General features: G+C 30.1%; 1 protein-coding gene across 22 annotated transcripts in view; it reads right to left on the reverse strand.

Moving 5' to 3' along the window:
* The window catches only part of LOC148306574 (uncharacterized), a 137527-nt gene that overhangs the window by 75791 nt on the left and 46319 nt on the right, over nucleotides 1-15417 (reverse strand). The window lies entirely within an intron of this gene.

The following is a 15417-nucleotide window of genomic DNA, read 5'->3' on the forward strand; positions in this document are numbered from 1 at the left end:
AGAATTCAGGTTTTTTTGTATTTCTAAATTTTCAAGATAATTCATAATTTGGCCTTTATATGGAACAAGGTGTAATAATTTTAATTTATGGGAGTGAAATGAGTGATTAGTATCTATTATATGATTTGCAAATTCCGAAAAATAATTACTAACAAGACCGCTTTGATGTTCTTTAATTCTAATCTTTAAATTTCTCGCAGTTTGGCCAATATATTTTCTATCACAATCTCCACACGAAATTTCATAAACACCACTTTTTTGTAATAAATCAATTTTAGATTTTGAGTTATCGAGGATTTTATGTAAATTATTATTTGTATAATATGCAGGTTGGATATGGGAGGGTAAGATTTTCGAAATATTTTTAGTTATTGAACCCGTATATAAAATTTTTCGCCAAGATTTATTTTTTATTGAATCATTATTAGGTGCTGAATATATGTATTTTTTGGTAAAATTATTTTTAATTTTATTTTTTAACATTTTATCTATTAGCGCGCTATTATACCCGTTGTTTTTTGCTATTAGTTTAATTGTGTTTAATTCACGATTATAATTTGAGTTACTGAGGGGGATATTAATTAGTCTATTTAATAATGAATGGAAACTGGCCATTTTATGTGAAATGGGATGAATGGAATCAGCTGGAATGACTGTGTCAGTGTGTGTTGGTTTACGATATATATTAAAATCTAATTTATTATTTATAACTTTAATCGATAAATCAAGAAAATTTAGGGTATTATCGTCATTTTTTTCATGGTAAATTTAATATTATTATGTAAAGTGTTGATGTGGGTAAGGAATGAATCTAATTGTCTATCAGTCCCAATAAAAATACAAAAAATGTCATCAACGTACCTAAACCATCTAAAAATACATGTTTTTACAATAGGATGATTAGAATTTAATAATTCTGTCTCAAAATCATTAAGGAACATATCAGCTAATACTGGCGAAAGAGGAGAACCCATTGGGAGTCCGTCTCGTTGTTCATAAATTAAGCTATTAAATTCAAAATAATTTTGAGATGTACAAATATCATAAATTCTAGTCATTTCTTTTACATACAAATCATCTAAATCTGAATCACATAATAGTTTCATAAAAACACTTTTGGCATCATCTATTGGGACGTTTGTGAATAAATTTACAATATCAAATGAAATAATTTTAGCATTAGAAGGAATATTTAAATATTTAGTTTTCTCAATAAATTCCAAAGTATTCTTTATGCTATATGTTGGTGAAAAAATTTTTTCTTTAATTATTGTAACATGTCTTACCACAAAGTTAATGCCGAAACAATAAATAAAATATCAGTGGCCAGTACGGCATATAAGGCAAATAAATATAAAAAGCTTAGTGTTAAATATAGAATTGTTTCTTTAAATATATATTTCAACCAAAAGTGTCTTAAAAATAATGTTATACCAAATTATGTGTGTGTAAATATCAAAAATAATAGTGTATCTGCTAAAAAAGCAATAAAAAGTGCCCAAAAAACATGGCTAAAAGAAGAACTGAAATCCTGTTTTATTGTACGAAATAATATAAAAATTCTTTTAAAATATCTGCATTGTGAATTAACCCATATATTACACCCTATTGAATGGGATATCTTTGATGATAAGGTACGATATTTCGCAAGTATTGCAGCATTTCAAAAGAAGATTAAATTAGATAAAAAACTGAAATTACTTATTGAAAATCAATCCACCCAAACTAAATTTGACTGTGTAAATTCATCGAACCATAAATTTAGTGATCGTGTAGTAAATCTTTCGCAACATAATTTTCCTGATAACGAAATGAACCTTTTGAGAAAAGGTTTGAAATACAATATTCAAAATGCAAGTGAAAAACCCTTAATTCAATTAGCAGTGGATACAGAGGCTGCTCTTTGGAAAGAATCTCCATCTCTAAAACATCGATGTGCTGATTTATTTAAGAACATACCGAAAGTAAAGAAGAATGTGAACAATGAAAGTGTTTTGGTTAACAATATAAAACGGACTTTAAATGATAAAGAACTTATTTTTACTAGATCAGATAAAGGAAATAGCATTGTCATTTTAAATCAAACTGATTACATAAACAAATGTAAAGAGTTTTTGGTTAGTGAAAAATTTGAAATTTTGAAAAAAGACCCAACGATTAAATATCAAACGAAATTAAAAGAAGTACTTAAACGTTGCCCTACTATCATTGTTGATAATATTAAAGATTTTATTATTAATAAAAATCCCCAAATTCCAAGATTATACGGGTTACCTAAATTACACAAAATAAATGTTCCAATTAGACCAGTTGTATCATACGTGAGTGCGCCAAATTATAAACTTTGTAAATTACTAAATCATTTAATTATATGTCATAAAATTTTTTCACCAACATATAGCATAAAGAATACTTTGGAATTTATTGAGAAAACTAAATATTTAAATATTCCTTCTAATGCTAAAATTATTTCATTTGATATTGTAAATTTATTCACAAACGTCCCAATAGATGATGCCAAAAGTGTTTTTATGAAACTATTATGTGATTCAGATTTAGATGATTTGTATGTAAAAGAAATGACTAGAATTTATGATATTTGTACATCTCAAAATTATTTTGAATTTAATAGCTTAATTTATGAACAACGAGACGGACTCCCAATGGGTTCTCCTCTTTCGCCAGTATTAGCTGATATGTTCCTTAATGATTTTGAGACAGAATTATTAAATTCTAATCATCCTATTGTAAAAACATGTATTTTTAGATGGTTTAGGTACGTTGATGACATTTTTTGTATTTTTATTGGGACTGATAGACAATTAGATTCATTCCTTACCCACATCAACACTTTACATAATAATATTAAATTTACCATGGAAAAAAATGACGATAATACCCTAAATTTTCTTGATTTATCGATTAAAGTTATAAATAATAAATTAGATTTTAATATATATCGTAAACCAACACACACTGACACAGTCATTCCAGCTGATTCCATTCATCCCATTTCACATAAAATGGCCAGTTTCCATTCATTATTAAATAGACTAATTAATATCCCCCTCAGTAACTCAAATTATAATCGTGAATTAAACACAATTAAACTAATAGCAAAAAACAACGGGTATAATAGCGCGCTAATAGATAAAATGTTAAAAAATAAAATTAAAAATAATTTTACCAAAAAATACATATATTCAGCACCTAATAATGATTCAATAAAAAATAAATCTTGGCGAAAAATTTTATATACGGGTTCAATAACTAAAAATATTTCGAAAATCTTACCCTCCCATATCCAACCTGCATATTATACAAATAATAATTTACATAAAATCCTCGATAACTCAAAATCTAAAATTGATTTATTACAAAAAAGTGGTGTTTATGAAATTTCGTGTGGAGATTGTGATAGAAAATATATTGGCCAAACTGCGAGAAATTTAAAGATTAGAATTAAAGAACATCAAAGCGGTCTTGTTAGTAATTATTTTTCGGAATTTGCAAATCATATAATAGATACTAATCACTCATTTCACTCCCATAAATTAAAATTATTACACCTTGTTCCATATAAAGGCCAAATTATGAATTATCTTGAAAATTTAGAAATACAAAAAAACCTGAATTCTAATAATAATTTATTAAATAATATATTGTTTCAAAATTCTTCGCCATTGCTTTCAATTTTTCCTTTGTTTTCAAACTCCGTTCCTTGACTAACCCCTTCCCCTTACTTTCCCCCTATCCTTATTTATAGAACAATTTTATATTTTATATTTTAGTTATTATACAGACCTGAATGATGGAAGTTTAGCTTCTGAAACATGTAGTCTATAATTAAACTCAAGTGGTAAAAAACGAAGTGTTTTCTTTAATTATTATTTTAAATATCATTAACTATGATTTTTCCCCACAGTAAATATCTAATTTATGTCGCCTGTACATAAATGTTTTTGTGTTATGAATGACACTAGAAGACGTTTAATACATACTCGTAAGTCATCGTAGGTCGTGAACATATGTGACAATTCAAGAATGCCATTCAAAAACATATGAAAAGCGTAATGTTCGTGAATAATGAGTTTCCCATCAAATGATCAGTTATGCGTGAGTGGAATATAGAAAAGTTAATAAGTAATGAAGTGTTTACTGTGAGAAAATGTAGATGGGAACATGATTATATTTAGGTACTTAAGTGCGCATTAAAAATAATTAATGAATAAATGTTTGTACCATCATTTTTTCCTCTCAATCTCACCATAAATATGAGTTTATAACACTTTTCAGATTATCAGTTTAAAATATTAGTAAGTTTTAATATAAAGAAGTAAAGTAGAAAACAACAATAAACGTCATTTTTTGCAAACAGGTTCTAAGTCTAACTTTTTAAGAAAATATAGTAATCGTTTTTTTTTCGAAAGAAGATGGAAGTCTGAGCATCCCAGGTTTTACGACCAGGTATTTGGCTGTATTTTTTGAATTACCTAACGTCCAAGTGACTCTGAAATCTAGCTACGGCTTATGCAACACCGTTTATCACGTCCCTACTCAGGCTTCAACTTTATAAGTTTCATAGCCTATGCCTACTTGTGAGTGGATTTACTCTTTATGTTTAAAGTTACTATAATTTCATGTAATTCATGAGTGAAAATTCTAGGGAAAAACACTCGCTTGGTATTTGGCTGGCTTAACTGATTACTTTATATACTTCTGGAACGTTCACTATTCCGCCCATTATTAAATATCCCAATTAATTTATTTAAAAATAATAATTAACCCCTAAATGATGCATAGGGGAGAGTATCGAAGGTGAGGTGATAAAACCTGCTCCACAGATTCTTAGATTTATGGAACATATTTGTTAGTACATACCTATACAGATGATGATGTAAGTAAAATAGGGTGAACAGCAATAGTGCTATATGGAAAACGAAATGAAGCAGAATCAACCAATAGGTACTATCAATTGAGTAGAGAAAAATGAGACTCATCAAATCACCTATGGTCGTATTAGATTTGTAACAATACAAAATATATAATCAAATATAATATATAATATAATATATCATCAAATCACCTATGCTCGTATTAGATTTGTAACAATACAAAATATATACGAAAGCTTAAAGCCTTCCTTATTCCAACAAAGATGGCATAGTGGACTCACACGAACAGTGTCACGAGTACGAATAATATATCTAGCAGTTCCGAAAATTGAGTAGTGTGGTTGTCAATCATGGGTAGAATTGGTGAATGTTAGTCGTGTGAAAAGTGATCACTTAACCAAACATATGATAGTCGTAAGTCCTGTAAATGCCCAGACTTCCATATTCTTCTTCATCTATATTGAGATGTCAAAAATGTATAATATATACGAGTTTTTTGAGGTTATTTTAATTAGTAATATTAAAGTTGGGTCAAATTGAAGTGTAATTAAAAAAAATAGTCTTTTATCAAATGTACCTGTACTAGTCGAAGTACAGGTACATTTGATAATTAGTTTTCAGCGAACAGCTGGCCATTGAGGAATGTGATGACTGTTATATTATTCATTTCTACTTCTGTGCTCAAGTACGAAACCATATAAATATTACAAATTACATACAATACCGAATTCTTAATTTGTCCTTGCTGAGCTTAAACTTGTTTATATGTGCATAATATTAAAGCACGAGTTACAATCGTCATTATAATAATATTATGTGCTCCGTGTCCTGAATCGACACAGGTCTGGTAAGGAGACGTGACGCAATCACAGTATTAAACATAATTAATGTAGGCTTAAAAGTATAAAAAAATAATTGTTATAAATGAATGACAGATGAGTTAACATTCCAGGTACAGTAGATGAACTGATATCTTTTAACATAACCAAATCCTATCACACAAGTAACTAAATTTAACTCGCGAGGTGGAGTTATTAAATATCAATACAGTTGTGGTAATGTCTGCTAATTTACAGGCGGTTTAGTTGAATGTGTATACGAAACAATTCCTGTAATATAAAATATTGTAAAGAACTTGAAGAATCAAGTGATAGATACAAGTTTCTTGAATGTTTTTCGCAGATACTTTGTGGCACATTTTATACACTTTATAAAATAAACAACTTTGTTTTAACCACTTTTTATTGATTTTTATTTTCAGAGTTGACGTATTCGCTACGCAATGCACAATAAAAACAACATTTAGGAGTTTTTCAAATCATATCTTTTAAATCATATTTTCATATTGTGTACGGAGTGCGTGGAAGTTTTTGGTAAGGGAAGGGTATTTCATTGTTTTAGAATTTAGTACATAAACCCTGATGATGACAAGGTTTTTGTCAAAACCGGTTGGATAAAATGGACCAATAAAAAGTGGTTAAAACAATTTTATTTTTATTTTATAAAGATAGATTTAGAAGATTCACGGGTAGAATCAAAATGTTACGTAGTGCATAAAGTGATTACATGAACTCATAAACGTGATCATTAGAACCACAGCAGGGTGGATACAGTACAAAATGTATACCCAGTGGACGGGATCATTAATTAAGACCCCCTTGACCCCCTTGACCCCCCCCTCTATTTTAAAGACACGTTGTATTTAGAAATTTTGCAGGTAAATAAATTAATGTTTTTTTTAAACAATTTTTTGACCGCAAAAACAGCAACACATGACATTTCTAACAGCTGACAGCTGCTTCTTGACTATCATTTATATGTATATGACTACATATTAAAAATCATTTAGTGCTATGATTTAACATTGTATGTATATAATGTATGTCATATATAATTTGAGACCTGTATACTTCACTTTTTTATTTATATTTTTACATTCTTAGGTTATTCTTACATTCTTGGAATAAAAAATTAAAATATATAGTCTTTTAACTTATAATTAAAATGTTACTTAGTTTTAAAATCACTATAAATATTTTATTGCAACTTAATTATAATGTCTACCGGTTTCGAAGCTAACCTCTTCTTTATCAAGACTGATTAATAATAATCAGTATTAATCAGTCTTGATGAAGAAGCGGTAAGCTTCGAAACCGGTATACATTATAATTAAGTTATAATAAAATATTTATAGTGATTTAAAAACAAAGTTACATTTTAATTATAAAATGGAAAATCACAAAGTGAGTGCTTCAAATATAAATTATAGTCTTTTAACTAGCTGATTATAGACCGAAAGACGGAGACTAAATGAGGTTTTGAGTTTAAAATACGGATGTCTAGGCATTTAAAATGCCCATATTTGACAATGATTAAAGAAAACACTTCGTTTTTTACCACTTGAGTTTTATTATAGACTACATGTTTCAGAAGTTAAACTTCCATCATTCAGGTCTGTATAACAACTAAAATATAAATATAAAATTGTTCTATAAATAAGGAGAGGGGAAAGACCTAAGACCATATTTGACCATATGTGATCACATTATAAACTGGTAACATTGACTAGTTGACCGAAAATACAAAGCAATCTCTCTCCAACATTTTTGTAATGTAGTTTTGTAATGACGGTCAACTTCATGAACCAGCTGCTGCGGTACAGCCTTCACTACATGCTAGGAATCCCGGGAAAGTAGTCAAATTAATCTCAAAATCATCTTTTGAAGAGTCAAAAATACGAGTATACCCAATGGTAATGATACTGGGTTCCGAGAACAGGTAATGATGATTGATTCCACATCTTCTAAGGTACGCTTACCAAAATGGGTATTAGATTATCATAGAATACCAATTTTTCAATTATAAGGTATACGATGAATTTTTAAACTGTAAAGAAGTGACGCGGTAGTAACAACAATTCCTTTGATTAATTTATTATCAAGTAATCGAATTTTTCATAATATTTTGAGTGTGACCAAACACTTATATACAAATCTGGGTTTCTCCACCTAAAAGTTATTTTTACAGTATCACATTTTGACATGTCAACATAGATGAAGAAGAATATGGAAATCTGGGTATTTACAGGGCTTATGACCTATCAAAAGCTGGATAAGTGATCACTTTACACACGTGCAACATTCACCATTCCAGCCATGAAGATCTTGAAGTTTCAAAAATTTGAGTAGTGTGATTGTCAATCATGGGTAGAATTGGTGAATGTTACACAAAGTGATCACTTTAACCAGCCTATGAGGGTCGTAAGCCCTGTAAATGTACAGACTTCCATATTCTTCTTCATATTTGTTGAGATGTCAAAAGTAATGTAACATAATACAATTTTAAATGCCGCAAATATCACGAAAATAAACACGAAAGCATGATATTTTACAATTTGCAACATTTGAGTGTGTCCAAATACTTGGATATAATCCAGGTTTTGTGAACAAGTATTTGGATACTCTCAAAATGTTGTAAATAAATTATCTGGTCAAATTATAAGCTTCCGTAGTGTAATGTCCACCAAATTGTCCACCTCCGTAGTGTAATGGTCAGCACGCTCGGCTACCGTTCTGGAGGTTCCGGGTTCGATTCCTAAGGGGGGTAAAATAAATATAAGTGATTTTTTCTCTGTCATATTTATTCAATATTACCCTGGACTGGTACCTGAAGTGGAGGGCTGATCACCTTTCCTTCATGTGTAAACGATCAAGATAACACTGCGTTTATATGACGCAACGCCCTATGCACCATTGGGGTGCGGATAAGGGTTTTATTATTATTAATTATAAGCTTAAATAATAAATAAGAAAATGATATTTTCTGGCGTTTCTCATGTGTGTGAATATATTTCAGTATTCGGACCTCACCTACTAATAAAAGAGTTTCTGCTCAATAAAAAGCTTATTTTCATCTCACCAATAGATGTCTCTAGTGAATTTCTAGTAATTCAAGAACAATGTTTCAAAATTGGTTCATATATATAGAGCTTTCAAGAATTTGAGTAGTGTGGTTGTCAATAATGGGTAGAATTGGTGAATGTTACACGTGTGTAAAGTGATCACTTAAACCAGCCTATGGCGGTCGTCAGCCCCGTAAATGCCCAGACTTCAATATTCTTCTTCGCCTTTGATGAGATGTCAAAAAATAATATTTTACAATGTTAAATGTCGAGTTATGTAAGGCTTACGAAATTCAACCGAGACTTAAAAATGGTTATCCGTGGAAATATGTACTATAGGTCAACAAGTGAGTGGTAACCCTGAAGTAAAGGGTGGGAAGTAAGGGTAGAAGGGCACGTTGATCTTAATTCGGTGGGTGGAATTGTTGTTTCAACGGCTCAAGTGCGAGTAAAAATGACATAATATTGATATAATTTCTTTCGTATAAAAACGATATCCATAATATTGGTTTTTCATTCATGGGGTTAGTAATCCAGTATCTGATAACAAATAAAATAAAAAATCATACATATTCAATCGACGATATAATAATAGTCCTTCTATGAGCTGTTCTTTCTACGTACATACTCGTACATAATAAATAATAAATAATAATAAAACCCTTATCCGCACCCCAATGGTGCATAGGGCACTGCTTCATATAAACGCAGTGTTATCTTGATCGTTTACACATGAAGGAAAGGTGATCAGCCCTCCGCTTCAGGTACCAGTACAGGGTAATATTGAATAAATATGACAGTGAAAAAATCACTTATATTTATTTTACCCCCCTTGGGAATCGAACCCGGGACCTCCAGAACGGTAGCCGAGCGTGCTGACCATTACACTACGGAGGCGGACTCGTACATAAATACCAAAAAATAATTGGGAATATATACAACGATAATTCTCGTTGTATATATTTCGTATATAATTCGTTGTATATAATTCGTAAATCCTGTAAAAATACAAGTTTATAACAATATGAAGAGTTAAGAAAATAAAATTATGCAATTAGAAGTTTTTTTGGGAGAATTTTTTCAGTTTTATATATTCGTGAGAGCTTCCGCATATCTGAACTGTTGAACGCCGATGATCCATTTCGATGGCGACTAGAGACTGTTCTCAGTGTTAAGATTTATTAAATAATTGTTCAATTAATTCTTAAGTTTATACATTATTATAAACACACAGTGGCGCAAAATTAAACACCCTATCCGAAGATGTTATAATTTTCGCAAATGGCGTCGTACGTCAATCGTATTTGACATTTCGCTCACTCCTTTCAAGAACGTCATAAATCAAAAATCGTCAATTTTCAGTTGTGCATGTTTTCGGAACGCCTAGAAAATGTACTATATCCCAGCAAAAGAGGCATATTTTAAACTTAATATTTACCCGCTACAGGGTAGAAAGTGTTGTTTTTGCATTTTGAAGAAAAGGTATTGTTTAATTTTTTTTTTAAAAATAAAGTAGTTAATTTTCAAATGGAGAAAAAACCTTCAGGTTTAACCTAAAAAGATCTGTTGCACAGTAAAAGTGCAATAAGTGGCTAGATATTTATTTTTATTAAATTGTATTATATTTTTAAACTTTAAAAACGTTCTACTGAAAAATCAAGTATTTTGATTTATGACGTTCTTGAAAGGAGTGAGCGATTTGTGAAGTAGACAGCTGCAGAATACAAACAGATTAATCATATATCTTCTGTCCTGACATACCTACTCTCCTAGCTTCTTTCACATCCATACATCTAGTCATATATGCCCTCCGATTACTTAGACTTTTGGGGCCACCAGATTTTAGGTTCTTATTGATCTGGTCTTTTTAGGTTATTCTACCCATGATTGACAATCACACTACTCAAATTTCTGGAACTCCTACATAAGTATATGAATATCGCACGTGTATAAAACCAGCCAATGACAGATCATAAACCCTGTGAATACATAGTCTTCCATATTCTTCTTCATCTTTGTTAAGGTGTCATTTTTTTTTACTTACATTTTCATTCGTTTTAGATTTCAAGATTAAATAACCTACACACCATTAATTTTTTCTGATCTTATCATACTTCAAACAATGCTTGAAATAATATACTATGATAATATTGTATTTACATAGATTGTACACATAACTTATGCTCTACAGTTGTGGGTCAAGGAACATATGCAGAGAGAAAATAACTAACTAACCATTACGCCGCTTCCCCGCAGGGGTAGGCAGAGAGAATAGAGAGCCACACCACTCTGTCCTTGCAAACATTCTTCGCCTCTTCCACGTTCTTGCATCTCCTCATACATACCCGCCGATTGTTAAGACTCATAACCTGACCACTTTCAAGTATTTGGCATACCTGATCGTGCCATGTTTTTCTCGGTCTTCCTCTGCTTCTTTTCCCACTTACATTCGCCTCATAAATTTGTTTTACCGTTCTTTCCTCACTCATTCGTTCTACATGTCCAAACCATCTCAACACACCTTTTTTAATTTTATCGATAATGCTTATCTCAGCTTTGCATTCCTTCCTTATTTCACTATTCGCACATCTATCATACATCATCGAGAGAAAATAAATACCATATTATTTACTCTCAGCGAATTATTTAATTGTAAACGACAATTTAGTATTGGTTTATATTTTACTTTGATTTTAAATTATAGTTTAACTTGATAAAATCCACTATTTCTTAAAGTATACCGTAAAAATAGTATAACCATACCGTAAATAGTAAGAATTAAACAAATGAAATTTAAATTAAAACTGGATAGATACTACCACAAATTGATTTCCGAATCAATTAATTAGATTTTTATTTGATTTTATGGCATTTAAAAACTATTAAACATAAGCATTCACAACTTTTTGCGTGTGTCCAAAACCTTGTTAAAATCTCAGTTTGTAAAATATCTCACATACATCTAAAGGGTCTCTGCTAAATAAAAGCTTTCTCAAATCAACCATGGATAGCTCCCGTGAACTCAAACGCGAAGCGTCATGAGATTTATGAAATACCATATATATGAGTTCCTAAAATTGTAGTAGTGTGGTTGTCAATCATGGGTAGAATGGGGAATGTTACACGCGTGTAAAGTAATTACTTAACCAAGACTATGACGGTCGTAAGCCCTGTAAATGCCAAGACTTCCACATTCTTCTTCATCTAAGTTTCAGAGGTATCTCTACATGAGAGAGTACGGCTATTATCCTCGACTCTACCCGACCGAATTTCTCCAGGGTATGCTTGGCTACAATAGTTTAGAGACTAAAAGGAATGTGTATTTGATTACGCATTTTTATCGATTGTTGCGCGGTATGATCGATAATCCTGAAATTATCCGGAGCATTGGTCTGTATGTTCCCGATAGTTACCTAAGACAGCGTCGACATAGATTGTTTCACATTCCTATACACAGGACCAACCTGCCGATGGTTATACCTGTAGGAAGAGCTAACGCTATGTTGAACAATATCTCATTGGATATTGATCTGTTCCATGTGTCTGAAGGAGTTTTCCGAAGCGGGATTCTTCTACACCTTTAGCAATAGTATTCTTGCATATTTTCGATTTTAATGTACACGCTTTGTATTTTAAGTTTGTAATGTGTATTTTAATTGTAAATAAATTGAATTGAATTGAATCTATGCTAAGATGTCAAAAATGTAAGTTTTTTTTCACTTTTCCGTATTTATTTATCGATATTTTTGCATTTTGATGTAATTGATTGGCGATCTAGATAACACTGCATGTATGGTAAGTAACCAATGAAGAGAACTTTGCCCCACTAGGTGCTAGGGTAAGAGAAATAAAAAGTCAATAACGATATCCTACGTGCCGTCTTACCTGAATGCCTTTTTCATCAAATCACACTTTTTGTTTTTTTTTTATGTAGGGTAAATGGGAGAGTAACTAGCCACAGCTAGTAATAGGTGGTGCACAAAACTGAAGGTTATTCGTTAAAAAAACTAAAAAAAAATATTTTATTCAATCAGAAATTCATCTGAGAAATTCTTTAATTTTTCTGTTTAGCTTTTTTTACTTTTTATTTAAATCAGATTTAAAATAAATATAAGTGTTCTTCATAAATGAAATAGCGTATGCAGCTTAAATCCTTCTAAATGGATATCCCAAAAGCAATAAAAAAATTGGTACGCCTAGATATATATATTTTTATGTAGCAAATTTATATTAGTAATGTGGTTGTCAATCATATGTAGAATGGTGTTTCACGTGTGTAAAGTGATGACTTCACCAGCGTATTACAGGTCATAAACCTGGTAAATGCCCAGACTTTCATTTTCTTCCCCATCGATGTTGAGATGTCAAGAAGTAAAATAACTCCAAATGGAGAGAACCCAGATTTGTGAATAAGTATTTGGACACACTCAAAATGTTGTGAAAATCCAATATATTTATTTAAAAAAATTATATCCCAAAAATTTTGGTAAAATGATTTTGAACAAAATAGTTACGAATTAAAGAAAACAAATTACTTTAAATGGTTGATTACTATACAGTTTACCCTATTTACTTGGCAACTAAGTGGTGTCAATTAATTATGGTATAAACACATTCGTTGTGGCTTCTTTATGCACCATTGGTTCCCTGTTTAAAGATCGTTATAGTTAACGATTAACTAGAATTAACCATACCCCTTTTCACAACATAATGACTTCGATGTATCAGTTAAAACTCGATAATTACTTTTCATTAATTGTCTAGCTGTTTAGAAGGTTTTTACAGGTGTGCACAAATCGCTTAAATTAACCTACCGTTTATTAATTGCTTTAATTTAGTTTGACTGTAGAGTATCGACATATCGTTTTAAAATGATCGCGATTTTTATAAACTTTTCTACGTTAAATGTATCTGCAATTTCGCTTAAATACGAGTAGGTACGTATTTTTCATTTAATTTCTTTTGAAACTAAAATTTCATAATAGGAAAAAAAATCTCGTAAGATCCAAAAGAGTTATATGATTAAAAAAATACTTTTTAAGTTATTAAGCAACGTAAAAAATATCTAATAATTTGAAATAATTAAAAGTGGAAACATATACATATATTTTCGGATAAGCATAATTGTCTTTGAATTAAGAAGAAATTATTTATATACATCCTTGAATTATTTATATTTATATTCTATGAAAATGGCGCTTTATTAAAAATAATATAATATTTATTACTATATTGACCTTATTTTAAAGCGTGAGGGGTAAGTATTGAATGGTTAAAAAATTTGGCCCCAAGCTTTTAAATTTGGTCATGAATTTCTTCTAAGACAAGATAGATTTTTTTCTCCATTTAAGTGTATTCCTAATTTCTGAACAAACAGTTTTTTATATTAAAAATAATGGGAGTACAGTTTCAAATATATACATGTAAACGTCATCGTTATTATTTATAGCTATAAGTAAATAATGATGTTATATTTATTTACTAAATTTTAGAATCAAATATTGATTTTTTTACTCTACTAAGTTGTATTTTATTGTTGAAAAACACATTTAAATTGTTTTTTGACAAAGAAACGAATGATGTTCGTTTAAAAATGCAATAACAAGGCGAAACAATTGTCACTAAATTTATTTTATATTTGTTTTTTATAATAAAATACAATATAGTAGACTCAAAAAATCACTGTTTGATTTTAACATTGGATGACAAATTAAACGTCAAATGTGTAAATAACAATGTTAAATATTATGATATACGCGATGATATTTATAGAATGCATAAATTCATCGAGTTTTAATATAAATCAAGATTTATTGAAAGTAAAAAATTTGTAGGCGATTTTTGTTATTAATTGTGTTTATTGTTGAAGACGTAAGAATCTTTTTAATGATTGTAAATGATTTTTATCTCGCTAAACCTCATTTATATACAAGGTTGAGAGCTTCAGGAATAAAGCGAGGCTAATGACTGCAAAATTGCAGTTGAATTAATAAGAATCCCAAATAAAGAAAAGAAAAATAACTCTAACAAATTATATGTTTCTCATTATCTTGATTTGCATACATCGCATTTTCTAAGAAAGTTTGACAAATTAAACATAAATAACGACACTGTTTTACTATTCATATAACACGAGGGAGTCTCGCATGAAGTGTGCTGAATTTATTGTAAATTTATTCCGTGTGTGTAAAACAAACGTTCGCTAGAATAATAATTAAGACGTAATGGCGTCGAATTTTAGATCAATTACTTGAATGCGGCATATGCTTGTATATAAACACAATAATATAGGTTCGTATATATGTGCAAACGTGTTATTTTCAATGCGAAAGCTCACCCTTGAGATTTTCAACGAGTCTTGTGTAATCAATGAAAAAAAAACACCAAATGTCAAGCTGTTTACATGCGACATTTTACTTTTCTAGAAATCAATGTTTTGCTTTTGATTTCAACCGATTTCATATTGTTGTGCATCAATTTTATTACGAGTCTAGACAACAATAGAAAATAACTTTCTTTTTTATTTTGTTACGACGTAATATACGTGGGAGGTTGAGATCTTTGCTACATGTTCATATAAGGTTACGGTAAAGATTCGCTTTATCCTTAAACGCTTTAAAC

Source organism: Brachycentrus maculatus, unplaced genomic scaffold (genome assembly GCF_059751285.1).
Source record: "Brachycentrus maculatus isolate JH-2025_06_01 unplaced genomic scaffold, ASM5975128v1 h1tg000237l, whole genome shotgun sequence".
Taxonomy (NCBI): Eukaryota; Metazoa; Arthropoda; class Insecta; order Trichoptera; family Brachycentridae; genus Brachycentrus; species Brachycentrus maculatus.